Genomic DNA, 16738 nt, shown 5'->3' on the forward strand with positions numbered 1-16738 from the left:
AGCCCTTTGTCAGATGAGTAGATTGCAAAAATTTTCTGATGGGAGACTTTTCAAGCATGGTCCATGATCTAAGGCTTTGGGTGGGGTATCAGAGGCATGTTTAGAATTGCTTTCAAAATGTGTAGCAGCATTACATGGATCTCTTCTGAAGGCTTTGGGAAGGAGCATTCACTGAACCCTCTAGCAATTTTTTTTTTTTTTTTTTTTTTTTTTTTTTAGCGAGTAAGAGGGTGTTGTTCTGTGCCCGGGCTGGAGTGTAGTGGCATGATGATAGCTCACTGCAGCCTCAAATTCATGAGCTCAAGCCGTCTTCCTGCCTCAGCTTCCTAAGTAGCCGGGACTATAGGTGTGCTCCACTGCCTCCCAGAGTCATTTTTAACTATATTGGCCATTCAAACTAAGTTTCTCTGGCAGTTAGGTAAACATACTAATTAGGTATGTTTTTTTTTTTTTTTTTTTTTTGAGACAGAGTCCCGCTTTGTCGCCCAGGCTGGAGTGCAGTGGCCGGATCTCAGCTCACTGCAAGCTCTGCCTCCCGGGTTTACGCCATTCTCCTGCCTCAGCCTCCTGAGTAGCTGGGACTACAGGCGCCCACCACCTCGCCTGGCTAGTTTTTTGTATTTTTTTAGTAGAGACGGGGTTTCACCGTGTTAGCCAGGATGGTCTCGATCTCCTGACCTCGTGATCCGCCTGTCTCGGCCTCCCAAAGTGCTGGGATTACAGGCTTGAGCCACCGCGCCTGGCCAGGTATGTTTTTTATGAACTTTTAATGCTAGTCATTAGAACAATCACAGGTGTCTTAAATATTCTTGAGGATATTTTAGGAAGTAGGAAGAATAATGATGATGATGATAACAATAATGATGATGGTAGTGGTGGTGGTGGAAGCTAATTTAACAGCATACTTGCTGCATTCCAAGACTTTGCACGGATTAACTCATTTAACCCTCTCAACAGCTTTCTAAGGTGGATGTTATTATCACCACCATATTTCAGATGATGAAACTAAGATGCAGAGTATTTAAGTTACTAGCAGATGGCAGAGCTGGACTACAACTCAGGAAGTCTCTAAGTTTCTACCACAGCTTCTCAATAAAGTTCTTTACTCTTGGCTGGGTATAGTGGCTCAGGCCTGTAATACCAGCATTTTGGGAGGCCAAGGCCAGGAGGTTGAGAACAGCCTGTGCAACATAGCAAGATCTCTGTATCTATAACACAAAAAAAGGAAGTTCTTTACTCTCGCATAATTCATTCTTGAAAATGTGTAAGAACGAGTATTCTGGGCCGGGCACGGTGGCTCATGCCTGTAATCCCAGCACTTTGGGAGACCGAGGTGGGCAGATCACCTGAGGTTGGGAGTTTGAAACCAGCCTGACTAACATGGAGAAACCCCATCTCTACTAAAAATACAAAATTAGCCGGGTATAGTGGCGCATGCCTGTAATCCCAGCTACTCAGGAGGCTGAGGCAGGAGAATCGTTTGAACCTGGGAGGCGGAGGTTGCAGTGAGCCAGGATCACACCATCACACTCCAGCCTGGGCAACAAGAGTGAAATTCCGTCTCAAAAAAAAATAAAGAAAGGATTCTGTTCGCTTGAAAGGTAGATAATAATAAAAGATCCATTTGTATATCTTCTTTGGACAATAGTGCTGATGTGAACATGCATGTACAAGTGTTTGTCTGAATTCTTGTTTTCAATTTTTGGGGGTTATACCTAGGAGTAGAGTTGCTGGGTCACATGGTAATCCTATGTGTCATATTTTGAGGAACTGCCAAACCTTTTCCATAGTGGCTACACCATTTCTATGTCTCCACCAGCCATGAATGAGGGTCCTAATTTCTGTACATCCTCACCAACATGTGTTATTTTCCATTTTTTGTATTATAGCCAACCGAGTGGGTGTGAAGTGGTATCTCATTGTAGTTTTGATCCGTATTTCCTTAATGCCTAATGATTTTGAGCATCTTTTTGTGTGCTTGTCACCATTTGTGTATCTTATGTGGAGAAATGTCTGTTCAAATCCATTGCCCATTTTTAAATGGGGTTGTCTTTTTGTTGTTGAGCTATAAGTATTCTTTATATATTCTGGTTACCAGGTCCTTATCAGATATATGATTTGCATATATTTTCCTCCATTATGTAGGTCGTCTTTTCACCTTTTTTTTCACTTTCTTAATATCCTTTGCTGCACAACAGTTTTTAATTTTGATAAAATATAATTTGTCTACTTTTTATTATTTTGCTCATGTTCTTGTTGTTAAAAACATTTTGATGAGTGGAAGAAACCAAGCACAAAAGCGTAGTACCTGGTTCCATTTATATAAAATCCTAGGAAAGAGTAATGTAAACAGGTTTGTGAGTTGGCATGATGGTTTTGCACCTGTAGACCTAGTTACTGGGAAGGCTGAGGACGGAAAGATTGCTTGAACCCAGGAATTCAAGGCCATCTTGGGCAGCATAGCAAATAGCGAGACCTTGTCTCTCTTTTTTTTAATTTTGTTTTTTGAGACAGTGCAGCTGTGTCATCCAGGCTGGAGTACAGTGGCGTGATCTTGGCTCACTGCAAGCTCCACCTCCCAGGTGCACACCATTCTACTGCCTCAGCCTCCCAAGTAGCTAGGACTACAGGTGCTCCCCACCACACCCGGCTAATTTTTTTATATTTTTAGTAGAGATGGGGTTTCACTGTGTTAGCCAGGATGGCCTTGATCTCCTGACCTCGTGATCTGCCTGCTTTGGCCTGCCACAGTGCTGAGATAACAGGCATGAGCCACCATGCCTGGCCAATACCTTGTCTCTTAAACAAAACAAAACAAAATCCTCTTCTGAACAGTTCTGTGGTCGCCTGAATTGACTGGTAAAGGGTACCAGGGAACTTGTTAGCATAATAGAAATGTTCCATATCATGTTTATGGTAGTGGTTACATGGGTGTTTGCAGTTGTCTAAACTTATTGAACCCTGCACTTAAAATGGGTATTTTTTATCTTGTGTATGTTATAGTTCAATAAAGCTGATATTTTAAAAAAAGAATATGTACAACTTATCCAATCTACTGTTAATTGACATTGAATTTGTTTCAGTGTTTAGCTACTTCAAACAATGCAGCTATGAGTAATCTCATATGTGTACTTTTGTACACACATGTACTCATTTCTAGAGGGTATGTATATGTAGGCATTGCTGGGTTGTGGGTATGCATATGGTTACATTTAGTAGATGCTGCTAAACAGTTTTCTGAGGGGACCGTACCCATTTACACACTCAGCAACAGTGTATGAGAGTTCTACTTGCTCTGGATCCTCACTGACACTTGCTATTGTCAGTCTTTGTAATTTTAGTCATTCTAGTGGTTGTACAGTGGTGTGGACTATGGCTTTAATTTAGATTTCCTGAAGACTAATGAGGTTGATTGCCTTTTATTTGGATTTTACTGTCAGTTCTTTTTTATTATTGACTTGCAGGCATTCTTTAAATATTGTGGATGAGGACTTTGTTAGTGATACACGATTGGCAGGTGATTCAACCTGTGACTTGCCTTTCAGTTTCTTATTAGTAATTTTTATAAAGGGAAGTTTGTAATTTTAATGTCATGTGAATTTTCAGTCTTTTGTGGTTAATAGTTCATGAGTTCTAATTAATTTTTTCTACTCCGTGGTCATGAAAATATCCTCCTGTGTTATCTTCAAGATGTGTTATTCACAATTAAGCCTACAATTCACCTAAAATTGATTATTTTTGCATATGGTGTGAGGTCAGGATGAATTTTTTTCCTATGTAGATATTGATTTGATCCCAGACGATTTTGTGGAAAGTCCATACTTTCTCTCGAGCTCTGTAATACCACCTTGATCATAAAGTGTATGTGTCTAGGTCTGTTTCTAGACTTGCTTCTATTCCAGGGATTGACCCATGGCTCATTTTTGTACAGCTTCCAAGCTAAGAATAGATCTGTATTTTTATAGGGTTGTTAAAAAAAGAAGAATATGCGACGGAGATTGTATGTGTCCCAGAAAGCCTAAAATATTTACTGTCTGGCTCTTTACAGAAAAAGTTTGCCAACCTTTGTTCAACCATTGATCACTTTCTTTGCACTAAGACAACACTATCTTAATTAATGTGGCTTTATGATAAGTGTTGCTATTGGGTAGAATAAGTCTTCTTAGAATTGAATTTTCAGTTTCTATACCCACAAGAAAAAAATTCTGTTAGAATTTTGATTTATTTTATATTGTTTATAATACTGGAATATTTGAAATATTGAATGTTTTGATCCATGAATGTGGTATATCTCTCTCACGAATCCTTTGATTTTTCTTCCTTAATCACTTAATGTAGTAGATCATGTTGATACAGTTTTCAAATGTGAAACCAGCCGCACATTACTGGACTAAACCAAACTTGTTCACAATGTGTGACGCTTTTTATGTATCACCAGATTTGGTTTTCTGTTTTATTTATAATTTTTGCATCTCTGCTCAAGGATTGCCTTCACCTAAAGGCGGGCCTTGGTCTGATAATTGATATTTAGTAGCAGACATCAAGATGGAAGCAGATGCTAAACCAGGATGAGATATGCAGAAGACTTATTGGGGGCCATGCCTATAAAGGATAAAGAAGAAAGCAAGAGAGGACAGGAGAAAACTTCAGACCATGAGACAGGCCTGACCTCTGTGAAAGAAGAGAGGAAAGGAAAGAATTGGAAGGAAGGGCCCCAGACTGCAGCACAGATCTGAGAACTCCTCTGCTAGGCCAGTGGAGAGTCCCCAGGCAAACACTTGTCTTTTAGAAGAATCCTACTTTGGGCAGAAATGGGGAAATGTGGCATCTACATGAACATGGTGATGGATCCAAAGGGCGGCAGCTGGGGCTGTCAGTCACAGTCTTCCCTGCGGCATGTTCTTTGGAAGGAAGGCGGAAGAGCACACCTCCATGCTTGACATGGTTGGGCTTTTTCTTTTCACCCCTCCTCACAAGTTGTATTCTTTTGGGGACTCCAACCGAAAACATGGTGTTTTCTAGAGCTCTTTTCCTTGGCTGGCCCCGAAGTTCCTTTTTTTTTTTTTTTTTTTGGTCTCCTCAGCCTTTTGAGATTGATGGACGTTCTGTGTAGCTGGTCAGTCTCTCAGCCATTCAGCCATTAGTTTGGAAACAGGAAACGCCTCAAGGTGAACAGTTGTACAAAGCACTGGACTCACCTCTCTGGATTTCCATGTATTTGGAAGCTTGTCCCATTAGGCCATCTCTGCCTTGGTAGCTTTCTGGTGCCTTCACACAAATGTGATTATACATCATCTAGCTTTTCTGGCTGTTGTTCATGGGGGCAAGAGTTGATTCTGTAACCAGCTAGTTCACCGTAGGTAGATTTAGAAATTGTCACCTATGTATTTAATGTAATTAATTATGTATTTATTGTTTAATCTTCACTTTTATTTTGAACTTCCTCTTGGTTCATTCTTATATTTTTCTCTTTTCTGAGATTAAAAAATAATTTCTCTTTTATACTTTCTACTTGAAAGGCTAGATAACATTATTACCCTTCTTTTAGTGGTTATCCTGGAAACAATATGCAAACTCATCAAAGTCTAATGCTACTTAATTCTGTTCTACTCTTATACAATATAAGGACCTTAGAACATTTTAACTCCACTGTCTCCTTCCTATCTACATGTTGCTTTTTTTTTTTTTAAAGAGATGTGGTCTCACTGTGTTTCCCATGCTGATCTTGAACTCCTGGCCTCAGGCAGTCCCCACTTAGGCACTACTCAGAGCCTCAGCCTCCTGAGTAGTTGGGATTATAGGCATGAGCCACTGCGCCTGGCTCCAACATGTTACTTCCATGTGATGTAATTCTCTCTTCTTTTTTCCCTGAAATATCTGTGTTCTCCCCTCATTTTGGAAGGTATTTTGCTGGGTACACAATTATTCAGTAATGTTGAAGATATTATTTCATTCTTACTCCATCTCCCATGGCTACTAAATTCTCTAGTTTCTCTTTTTCTTCTTCTTTTTTGTCTTTCTGGTCTGCATTCTGGATAATGTCTTCCAATATATGTTCAGTAAATTTCTTTTTAGTTAAGTTTTAAAGTTTGATTATGAAAAGTTTTTTAGGGTACTACAGCAAATATGCTTGATCACTTCTTATAGTTTCGTCACCTGGGCCACTTTTATGTTTATCTTTTTATTTCTTCAGACATGATAAGCGGAATTTTTTTATAATCTGTGCCTGGTGATTCCTTTATCAGAAGTCTTTGTGAGTCTGTTTCTCTTGTTTGTTTTCTCTGGTAGCTTTAGCTTAGAATATTGTTGTTTTCCATGGTGGGTTTTTTGTTTTTTGTTTTTAAACTGCTTTGTGTTTCTTGACCTTCAAAAATTATTACTTGGGGATTCTTTGAGATCTAAGATGAAAAATCTCTTCTCCAAGTTGATTGGTGTTTGCTTTTGACAAGGAGCAGGCTGTTACCTGAGTTAGCCTACAAATCCATGTCCGTGTGCAGTTTAGCCCATGGCCACTTCTTAGAGCTATCTTTTTCCTTCCTTTTTTTTTCTTTTTCCTACTTTGTAGCCCCAAAGTAGCCTCTGGGTTGGTGGGGAATTATATGTAGTTGCCCTTCCTAATCTTAAGTGTGGGTGAGCCTCCAGATAGATTCCTAACTGGACTTGGGGCTTTTTCTTCTATTTGCTGGGTAGAAAAGTCCTTAAAATGGATGCTCATGTTCAGTGGCCTGGGCATGTACTGTTTCACTGGTATCAATAGTATTTTGGGTTGTAATTTTCTAACAGCTAGGCTTTACATGTATATATACTATGGTTCAGATATAAATTACCCATCTCTCTATATTAGCCCAATTAGCTAGTACATTGATAAGTCATTAGATAATTTGCTGTCCATGTATTTGTCCTATGAAGATGTAGTTATAATAAAATTACCAAGTTATTTGTAGTTTGCTATTATGGGTAATATTTCCTAATGTAAAATGTATAAACTCACTTATAGTCATATATGGACACATACACATATGCATACATAAACACACACAAAGGTAATAAGTGATTCTATATGTTGCTAGTAACAAGTTAATTTCAAAATATTTATTTGTTCTTCTCTAGTGGACAGGTGGGAATATATGGGAAAGGAGGTCTCCAGGGTTGTCTTCTGACTAACTAGGACATGATTAAAACACTTGGGAGCCTCAGATATAAAGGGGCAGTGATGGTAAGAATACATATACATTTTGACCCTATGATTTTTTTTTCTTTTTTTTTTTTTGGAGACAGAGTTTCGCTCTTGTTGCGTAGGCTGGAGTGCAGTGGTGCAATCTCAGCTCACTACACTCTCCGCCTCCGGGTTCAAGCAATTCTCTTGTCTCAGCTTCCCAAGTAGCTGGGATTACAGGCACTTACCACCACACCTGGCTAATTTTTGTATTTTTAGTTGAGACAGGGTTTTACCATGTTGGCCCAGCTGTCTCGAACTCCTGACCTCAAGGTGATCCACCTACCTCGGCCTCCCAAAGTGCTGGGATTACAGGCGTGAGCCACTGCACCCGGCTGACCTATGATATGTATTTTTAAAAAGAAGATGGAGAAAACTTGAAACTTTGCTTGAAAGAGAATTGCTTAGAGAGAAAGTGATAGCTGCTTTCAGATGTTTGAAGGGATAAATGGAGTAGATTGATGTTTCACAATTTTTAAAAGCTATAGATGGACCTTTCCCCTAATTCTCTACCGGAAAATTCCTGCTTATGTTTTGGAGACAGTCTGAGTGATCGTTCATGCTATGTGGTAAACAAGTAGGGAATTTCTTCCTCTTGACCTACCTGTTCTAGGGAGGTGGTGGCAGCAGCACGAACCTAATGAAGGCAAATAGAGAAATGAGAGGCAAAGGCTGGGTATTAGAATATGCAGGCTGGGCACTGTGGCTCATGCCTGTAATCCTATCACTTTGGGAGGCCAAGGTGGGTGGATCACCTGAGGTCAGGAGTTGAGACCAGTCTGGCCAACACAGTGAAACCCTCGTCTCTACTAAAAATAGAAAAATTAGCCAGGTGTGGTGGCACATGCCTGTAATCCCAGCTACTTGGGAGGCTGAGGCAGGAAAATCACTTGAACCCAAGAGGCAGAGGTTGCAGTGAGCCAAGATCATGTCACTGCCCTCCAGCCTGGGGAACAGAGTGAGACTCTGGAAAAACAAAAAAAAGCAAAGTAAACTTTTCTTACATACTTTGACTTTTCAGTATTTTTATGGACAAGAATTTTTTTTATGTATTACTTTCAGAGCAAAGATCATTAAGAATAGAAATTGTCTTTTATTGCTGAGTTTTCAGTGCCTAGTAAGTACCTGGTACCTATATATAGTAGGAGCTCAGATGTTTGCTGAGTAAATGTGTTGAATAAAGGGAGGTGCACTGGGGTATTTCGAACGATGACTACCATCTTGAATTGGCACAAGCTTCTAAAATGACTGTTCCCGAAGCTGCAAAATTTAGTATGTTAGTGTCTAGCCTCTGCTGTTGAAGAAGAAAAGCAGATTTCCGACCGCCCTCCTACTTTTCTTTTATCTTTTCCCATCAACCTCTCTAATACAGAGTGCCAATGACACTCTTTTGATTTAGAAATCAGTTTCACATAGCTGCTATGTGTGTAAGCTAGAACAGTAATAACAAAAATATGGTAATCCTGGATTTACATAACAACTTGGACTTCTTCTTTGTAAAATAAACTGGTAAAATAAGGTGGTCAAGTTAGATGAAAGGTTAAAAAAAAAAATCTTTTACTTCAAGTCCCAAGAAACCTTGTTTATAGTGATCTAAAATGCAAGGAATTCAATTGGATTAAAGTAGCATTGTCAGAAAATTCCATTTCTAGGAGTAGATTTTAAGAGTTTGAAAAACAGTGCATGAAGTTAATTTGGCAGCAAAGAAAATAAATGAAATTTTAAAAATCTCTTTAAGGATTCTAAAACACTTCACGTGGAATTTAGGATTTCAGAGAACTAATTGGAGACACTGAACAGATAGGGCGATACAGGTAAAAAAGAAGAAAGTGCATGGCAGAGTATTAATGTTCTCCAGGATGTTAATTTCTCCTCTGGAAATAACTTCTTTATAGAAATGTTATTTTAGAGGTAACTCTGTAATTAGGTAATTTTGAGCTTTTTTTTAAATTAATTTTTAAATTTGTAATTGACAAATAATTGTACATATTTATGAGATACAGTGTGATATTTTAATGCATGTATACATTATATAATGATCAAATCATTGTATAATGGTTTCTTTTTATTATTATTTTTTGTTGTTGTTGTTGTTGTTGAGACAGAGTCTCGCTCTGTCGCCCAGGCTGGAGTGCAGTGGCCGGATCTCAGCTCACTGCAAGCTCCGCCTCCTGGGTTGATGCCATTCTCCTGCCTCAGCCTCCCTAGTAGCTGGGACTACAGGCGCCCGCCACCTCGCCCGGCTAGTTTTTTGTATTTTTTTTTTTAGTAGAGACGGGGTTTCACCGTCTTCGCCAGGATGGTCTCGATCTCCTGACCTCGTGATCCGCCCGTCTCGGCCTCCCAAAGTGCTGGGATTACAGGCTTGAGCCACCGCGCCTGGCCTCTTTTTATTATTAAAGTTTTTTTAGAGACAGGTTCTCACTATGTTGCTCAGGCTGGTCTTGAACTCCTGAACTCAAGTGATCCTCCCACCTTGGCCTCCCAAAGTGCTAGGATTACAGGACCAAGCTACCATGCCGAGCCATTTTTTTTTCCCCTTAAATTCAGGGTCTCATTCTATCTCCCAGGCTGGAGTGCAGTGGCACAATCTCAGCTCACTGCAACCTCCACCTCAGCCCCTGGAATAGCTGGGACCACAGGCTTGCACCACCGTGCTTGACTAATTTTTCTATTTTTTGTGGTGACAGGGTTTTGCCATGTTGCCTAGGCTGGTCTTGAATTCCTAGGCTCCTGGCTCTGCCTCCCAAAGTGCTAGAATTACAGGTATGAGCCACCACACCTGGCCAAGTTGATTTCATAGAAGTTGAACTGTCTTTTTTTTCAGCTGCTCTGTAACTTAAGACCTTAATCATAGACACCCCCTTGTTGGGTAGTCCCATTTTCCTTCCTGATTGTTGTCCAGCTAGTTGGCCTGCATTGAAAGTACTTGATTCATAAATCCATTTAGTAAAGATTTAATTATAAGAGTTATAGTTCCTGTTTTGATATTTAACAGATAGTTTTCATCTTTGCTATAAAACACAACAGAAATATTTACATGTAAATGCCAAATACATTAAATCAAGAAATATAATTTTTGTTTGTTTATTCCCTTAGCAAACATCTGTTGAGTCAGTCCTGTGAGCCGCTCACTAAACTAATTACTGGGAAGGAAGTGATATGGCCTCTCACCTCACTTCCTTCAGATAGCTATGCACATGTCACCTGTAGGCCTTCCCTGACTGCTTCAGAGAAACAGCCCTGCCTTTCCCTCTTCCTTTCCTTCTCACTCTGCTTATTGTTCTTCACAGAAGTTATTACCATTTCTCATATTACTTATTTCTTCCTAAGCATTTTTCTCTCTCAGTTGGAATGTAGAGCAGATACTTTATTTTCTTACTTTATTTTTTAAAGCCCAGAACATTTCCTGGCACGTCTATATCTAATGAATATATATAGAATGCAGACTCTGATTCCTTGGGCCATGATCCTGCAACAATTGCATATACCTTTATTTTTGCACTTATGTAATTATTTTATATCCTCCACCAAACTAGAAACTCCTTTGTCTTTTTTTTCCCTGAGACAGAGCCTCGCTCTATGGCTCAGTCTGGAGTGTAGCAGCACGATGTTGGCTCACTGGAGCCTACACCTTCTGAGTTCAAGCGATTATCCTGCCTTAGCCTCCCTAGTAGCTGGGACTACAGGCACTCACCACCACATCTTGCTAATTTTTGTATTTTTTAAGTAGAGATGGAGTTTCACCATGTTGGCCAGGCTGGTCTTGATCTTCTGACTGCAGGTGATCCACCCACCTCAGCCTCCCAAAGTGCTGGGAATATGGGTGTGAGCCACCACACCTGGCCGGAACTTCTTGAAGCCAGAGTTTTAACCACCAGGCAAGGGGATCTCAGGTGGGGTGTCCATTGGGTTGTTAACAGATGAATAAGAGTTTATCAGGAGGAAGGAAAAATGGCATTCCAGAACAAATTTAGAGACATTTAGAAGTTACATTTGCCCAGATTTGGTGGAAGGATTTGAGGATGAAGTGTATGTCTCCAGTTAAAGATGACTTTTGGAGCATTATGCTTTTCTGGCTTGAGTGACTGGATAGATGGGGGTGTCATTAAATTAAGGATCGAAGGATATTGAAGTGAAATATATCTCTCCTTCCTCTGGAGAAATGAGTTTAGTTTGGGATAAGTTGAATTTCTGATGCCTGTAGAGAGTTCAGTATCTAGCTGAAGATTTGTTTCTGGAGTTCTCAAGAGAGAGGTTAGGGGTTGAAAATAGATTTGACAGTCATTTTGTATGTTATTATTAAGTCTTAAGCATACGTGAAACCATACACAGAGAGGATAAAGACACGTAGAATAAAGGCAGGACTGTAAGAGATGGTCAGAGAAAGAAGAATCAGAAAGGAAATTTGAGAGTAAGTAGTGGAAAACTCTGAGGACAACCAGGAGGAGTTGGTAATTTGCTTATTAGGAGTTGATAATTTTAAGTGGGGTAGGGGGAGTGGAAAATTTGTCCTTTGTCGTAGAGAATTCATTAGGATTTGGACTAAAGAGCTGGACTAGACCTGACAAATGGCAGTTTGGTAAAGTTACTGAGAATAGTTTCAGTGCAGTGGACGGAAGGGAGGAGGAAGACAAATAGGAGTGGGCAGCAAACTGTGACAAGGTCAGGGTGGGGTAATTGGCAGTTTTGCCCCCCAGGAGATATTTGTTAATTTCTGAGAAACCCTGAATTAGAAGTAACTGAAGGTAAGTGATATATACACTGCATTTTTAAGAAGTGTGAAAAACGATGGGATAGAGAGCATAGCTATATGGAAAGGTGGAGAGAACTTTTGTTGTCTTAAGTTTGGGAAGCTTTTGTATATCCATGAGATTTGGAGAGAAGACCAGGGATTTTATCACATAAAGTTTTACATGTGAGAAGAGATAATTATGGGGGCAAGGTCCTGAAGAGGGCTGATGACTAAATCCCACCTGAAATAAGACAAAGAACATGAGGACAGGCAAAGAAAAAAAAAGTTGAGGATATAGCAATTGAGTGAACTGGGAGACAAGGTTATCGAACTAGCGTGAGGAAATCAGCATGGAACAGCAAGTTAAAGAGGGTTATTATGGCCAGCTGTGGTGACTCATGCCTGTAATCCCAGCACTTTGGGTGGGAGGCCGAGGCAGGAGGATCACTTGAAGTCAGTTCGAGATCAGCGTGGTCAACATAGCAAGACCTTATCTCTATAAAAATAAATTTAAAAAAAGAAGGTTACTAGAAGTTTGAAACAGCAACCTTGAGGGGGCAGGAATTAAAATGCAAGCAAGAGACTTTTCTGAGCAGTGTCAAGAACGTAGCTGAACTGGGAAATTGTAAATCAGTGGTTGTTATGCAGTCTTATTCAGCTATAGTAGCAGGCCAAGAAGAACAGAGCAGGCGTATTTTGGAATTCTCCATAGTCAGAGTTGGCAAATCAAATGCTTTGAAAGGTTAAGGGGAAAGGAAGTTGAGGGTGCTGGTGAATTTTGTTGAAATACTGATCCATGGGTAATCTTAGTAAGAAAGAAAGTAACTTCTGTTCCAATGTTAGTATATGTGTTGCCGAAGTGAGCATGAAAATAATTTCTGGAGGGAGACTGATAGTTTAGAAGAATGGAGAAGACTAAAGGGAATGGAAGGTCTTGATAAAGTCAAGCAAGTTTAATTGGTTGAAGGATTGAGAGTGATAAAGTCAGATAGAAAGGTAGTTGGTTAGAGCACCATAACAAGTTTTTCTGAGTTTGCAGAGAAATTAAATTCTAGCATAACAGAAATAATAGGGTTATGAATCTAGATATGATAATACCGTTTGTGAAATGTGTGAAATGTTAGGGGGGAAAAACCCAATGCTACATGAACTTCAAATACTTCAGAAAGCAGATGCCAGGATTTTTTGTTCATTGTAGGGTAATCAATGCCTGGCACATTTGTAAGAGCTTGGTAAATATTTGTGGAATGAATAACACCCATCTACAGGCTTTCTTGCCTAGATACTTCATAATGCCAGAGAATTTTGGTTCACATCTGACATCTAGTGGTATTGTACTTAAACTGCTGTTGAGTGGCAGCATTTGCCTTACACTATTTGAGGGAAATAGTACAGATTAGTTGTAGCACAGTTGCTTTGTTCCTAAACAACTCTCCAAGTTGGTTTTGGGAATTTTTACTATTGACATTTTCCAGGGCTCTAATTTTAATTAGTCAGCAAACATTGAGCATCTACTATGTGCCAGGCACTGTTCTGTGTGCTGGAGATTTTCAGGTACTATATATTCTCGTGCATATATGAACTAAATGAACTTGAATACATAGGTAGAGCAGTTGCATTGGGAATGGGCTACTTGGTAAGACACTTAACTTAGGATTCTATTATGATTTTTACATGTGAAACCTTTCTAAATTTATTTCATAGCCTTTGGGGCTATCGTTTCTGTCATGACATACTGCTTTTTATTAATGTTAAGTAGGTATTTAGGAAGATGAAAATAGAGTGGGTTTGTTTGTCAGCTTACAGTAGAAATCACATAGTGCAGAAAGCTACATACTGTGAAGAACTATTGAAGGGTTTTGTTATCTTGCCTTTAAGAAAATGTCAAGTTCTTATCTGTTAGTGGTGTATATGTATATGGATATATTTAAAGTATCTATGAATGACATCATATCTGGGATTTGCATTAAAATGTTTTAAAGTGGGTAGGTTTCAATGAAGCAAGACAAGATTGACAGATTTTTTAATAATGATTTAAGCTGCATTCATGGGGCTTTGTTGTCCTTTCTACTTTTGTGTATGCTGGACATTTCCACAGTAAAGCTGTTTTTTGTTGTTGTTGTTTTGTTTTTTGTTTTTTTTGGAGATAGGAGTGCAGTGGCGCAGTCTTGGCTCACTGCAACCTCCGCCTCCCATGTTTAAGCAATTATCTGCCTCAGCCTCCCAGGTAGCTGGGATTACAAGCATGTGCCACAATGCCTGGCTAATTTTTTTGTATTTTTAGTAGATACAAGGTTTCACCATCTTGGCCAGGCTGGTCTTGAACTCCCGACCTCGTGATCCACCTGCCTCTGCCTCCCAAAGTGCTGGGATTACAGGCGTGAGCCACCATGCCTGGCCAGCAAAACCTTTTAAAAACTAGAGAGGTGTGAGTTGAAAGAAAGGTTAGCATGATTCAGTTAGAACATGGTTTGCTTTTTTATATTGAACAGATTTTCTTATTTTGTTCTGTTTGTTATTACTTGAAGATCAGGTTAAGTAGAAAGATAGTATGTTTTTACTAGTAATAGATATAATGTGATTGAGACCTGACAGGTGACATTCTACTGACAGTATCCAGAGATTATTGGAATTTGGGCTTGGGAGCTCATGGTAATTGCTGGATCTGTAGATTGGAAACTTGGAGATATAAGTTCAAAGTACTAGCTCTCACTCTGCAAGTGAGAGCATTTTGAGTGAGAATTTGGAGAACACCTAGATTTAATAAGTTGGCACATCTTTCTTAGTACTTCTCTCCTTACCAAAAAACAAACAAATACACTAAGAAAGGACTAATAATCTGTCATAGCAGTCTTCTTCTTAAATTGGATTCTGCTTCATGACTTATATAGGATGTATTTATCATATGATACATACGGATTTTTAATGTTGGACATTGTGTCTCTGTTAGACTCTTAAGATAACTGTGTGATACCAGTAAACCGTATCCCCATAATAAAAGTTAGAAGCCTGTTGTCAACATTAAGAAATAATAGTTATAAAATATTTTAGGCAAACAAAGTATAGGAAAAAATGTTACTTCTAAATGCTTGCCACCCATCTTTGTCATCTTAACATTTCAGCTTCACCTCCACCCCTCATAACCTTTCCGTTTCCTCCTTTCTCTCTCCTGAGGACATAAATGACTGCAAATATAATAAGGCCCTTTTATGCCACTCCTTTCCTATTCCCTTCCTTCAGAGGTAATTACTAGCCTGAATTTGGTGTATATTACTCCTTATTTTTGTTTTTTTCCTTAATAGATCCACAGTTCCTGTCACTCAATAAATTCTTCTACATCCTGTTTTTTTCTGTGGCAGTCTGTTCTCCATCAAAGAGAAATAAGGATCCCTTTTCATCACTCAGATACAACTTTGCTATGTATTTCAGTCTGTGTTGGGGTTTCAGTTTTTTTTTATCTGAAACGTAGATATTAATTTCAGTATGCTATTTATTTCCCTTAAATAACTGATGCTTGGTGCCTTCATATTCCATTATGTGATAAACCTCTTTAGCTTTCCACCTTTCTGGAGGATATACTTCTTCCCAGGCTTATCTAACTTTCAGATTGGAGCACAGTCTTATTTCAACGGCCTTTTGTTGTATAGAGATAGACATTTTTCTTTGGCAACAAAGAAGCCAATGGAAAAAATACCATTTTTTGAAATAAGTCTCATAAAAGCAGAGATTTGGTTCGACTAAAAAAATTCTCCAAGTGTGAGAACTTTGAGAGGGAAGAAACAAAAGCTCAATCTCAGTGATAACCATTATTTTCTTTCTTTTATATTTTATTATTTTTTAAAGCCAATGGCACCTGGTATTCCCAGGCAGTCTCCCATCCAACTATTAACCAGCCCCAGTCCTGCTAAACTTCTGACATCAGACAAGATTGGGCACATTTAAGGTGGTATGGCCATGGACGAGAGCCATTATTTTCTATTGCTTTGCTCTTGATTAAAATGTAGGATAGTTTCTCTTTGTATAAACTATATATTTTTCCAGTCTGTTAAGAAATATGTTTCTCTTGTCCTCAGAACTGTAGGATTTTCTTACGATCATGATCTGTTTCTCTGTGATCTTCATTATAGAGTCCTTTTTGTAACTGGCATAGTTCAAATTTTGTTGCTTCTTAAAAGTAATCTATTAGCTTAGTCTGTTTTTTTTTTTTTTTTGTATAGTTAATATTTAAAATTTCAAATAATTTAAATGTTGCAAGTGATTTTGTCTTAGGCATTCTCCAAAGAAGGAGGTCACTAGCAATTTAACTCATCCTTTTGACTGACAAAGCCCCCAGACCTACAGATGTAGCACTTAGGTTTTAGACACCATCTCTTTGAAGACAAGTCTATAGTTTGTGTCAGAGTTATTGGAAATTTTTTTAGTATAATCTCTTCTTACCTTTTCACTTTCTTTTCTTTCATGTTTCCCGTCCCATCCCCTCCCCCGGCAATATTCCTTGACTTCCCTATAATATGACAGTTGAGTTTTATGGGTGTCCTTTCAACCAGTATTTATTGCTCACTTGCGATGTGACAGGCTCTGTGTACCCAAGATCGTCTCTGATCTGTTTGTAAACCTCAAAAGTTTATAATCAGGACTGTCATAATAATAAGTAATTTAAATACCTGTGTGCACTAAATATTACATAAATGCTTTACTGGATTATCTTTTTTAATCCTCACAACAACCTTGCGAGGTAGGAATAATTATTATCATCCCCACTTTTCAGATCAGTAAACTGGGGGCAC

The 16738-nt window shown here is 39.0% G+C and overlaps 1 protein-coding gene across 5 annotated transcripts in view; it reads left to right on the forward strand.

The window, feature by feature from the left end:
• Nucleotides 1-16738, forward strand: part of ARHGAP21 (Rho GTPase activating protein 21) — a 139390-nt gene that overhangs the window by 65469 nt on the left and 57183 nt on the right. The window lies entirely within an intron of this gene.

This window comes from Rhinopithecus bieti, unplaced genomic scaffold (assembly GCF_001698545.2).
Source record: "Rhinopithecus bieti isolate Rb0 unplaced genomic scaffold, ASM169854v2 scaffold_5022, whole genome shotgun sequence".
In the NCBI taxonomy this organism is placed as follows: domain Eukaryota; kingdom Metazoa; phylum Chordata; class Mammalia; order Primates; family Cercopithecidae; genus Rhinopithecus; species Rhinopithecus bieti.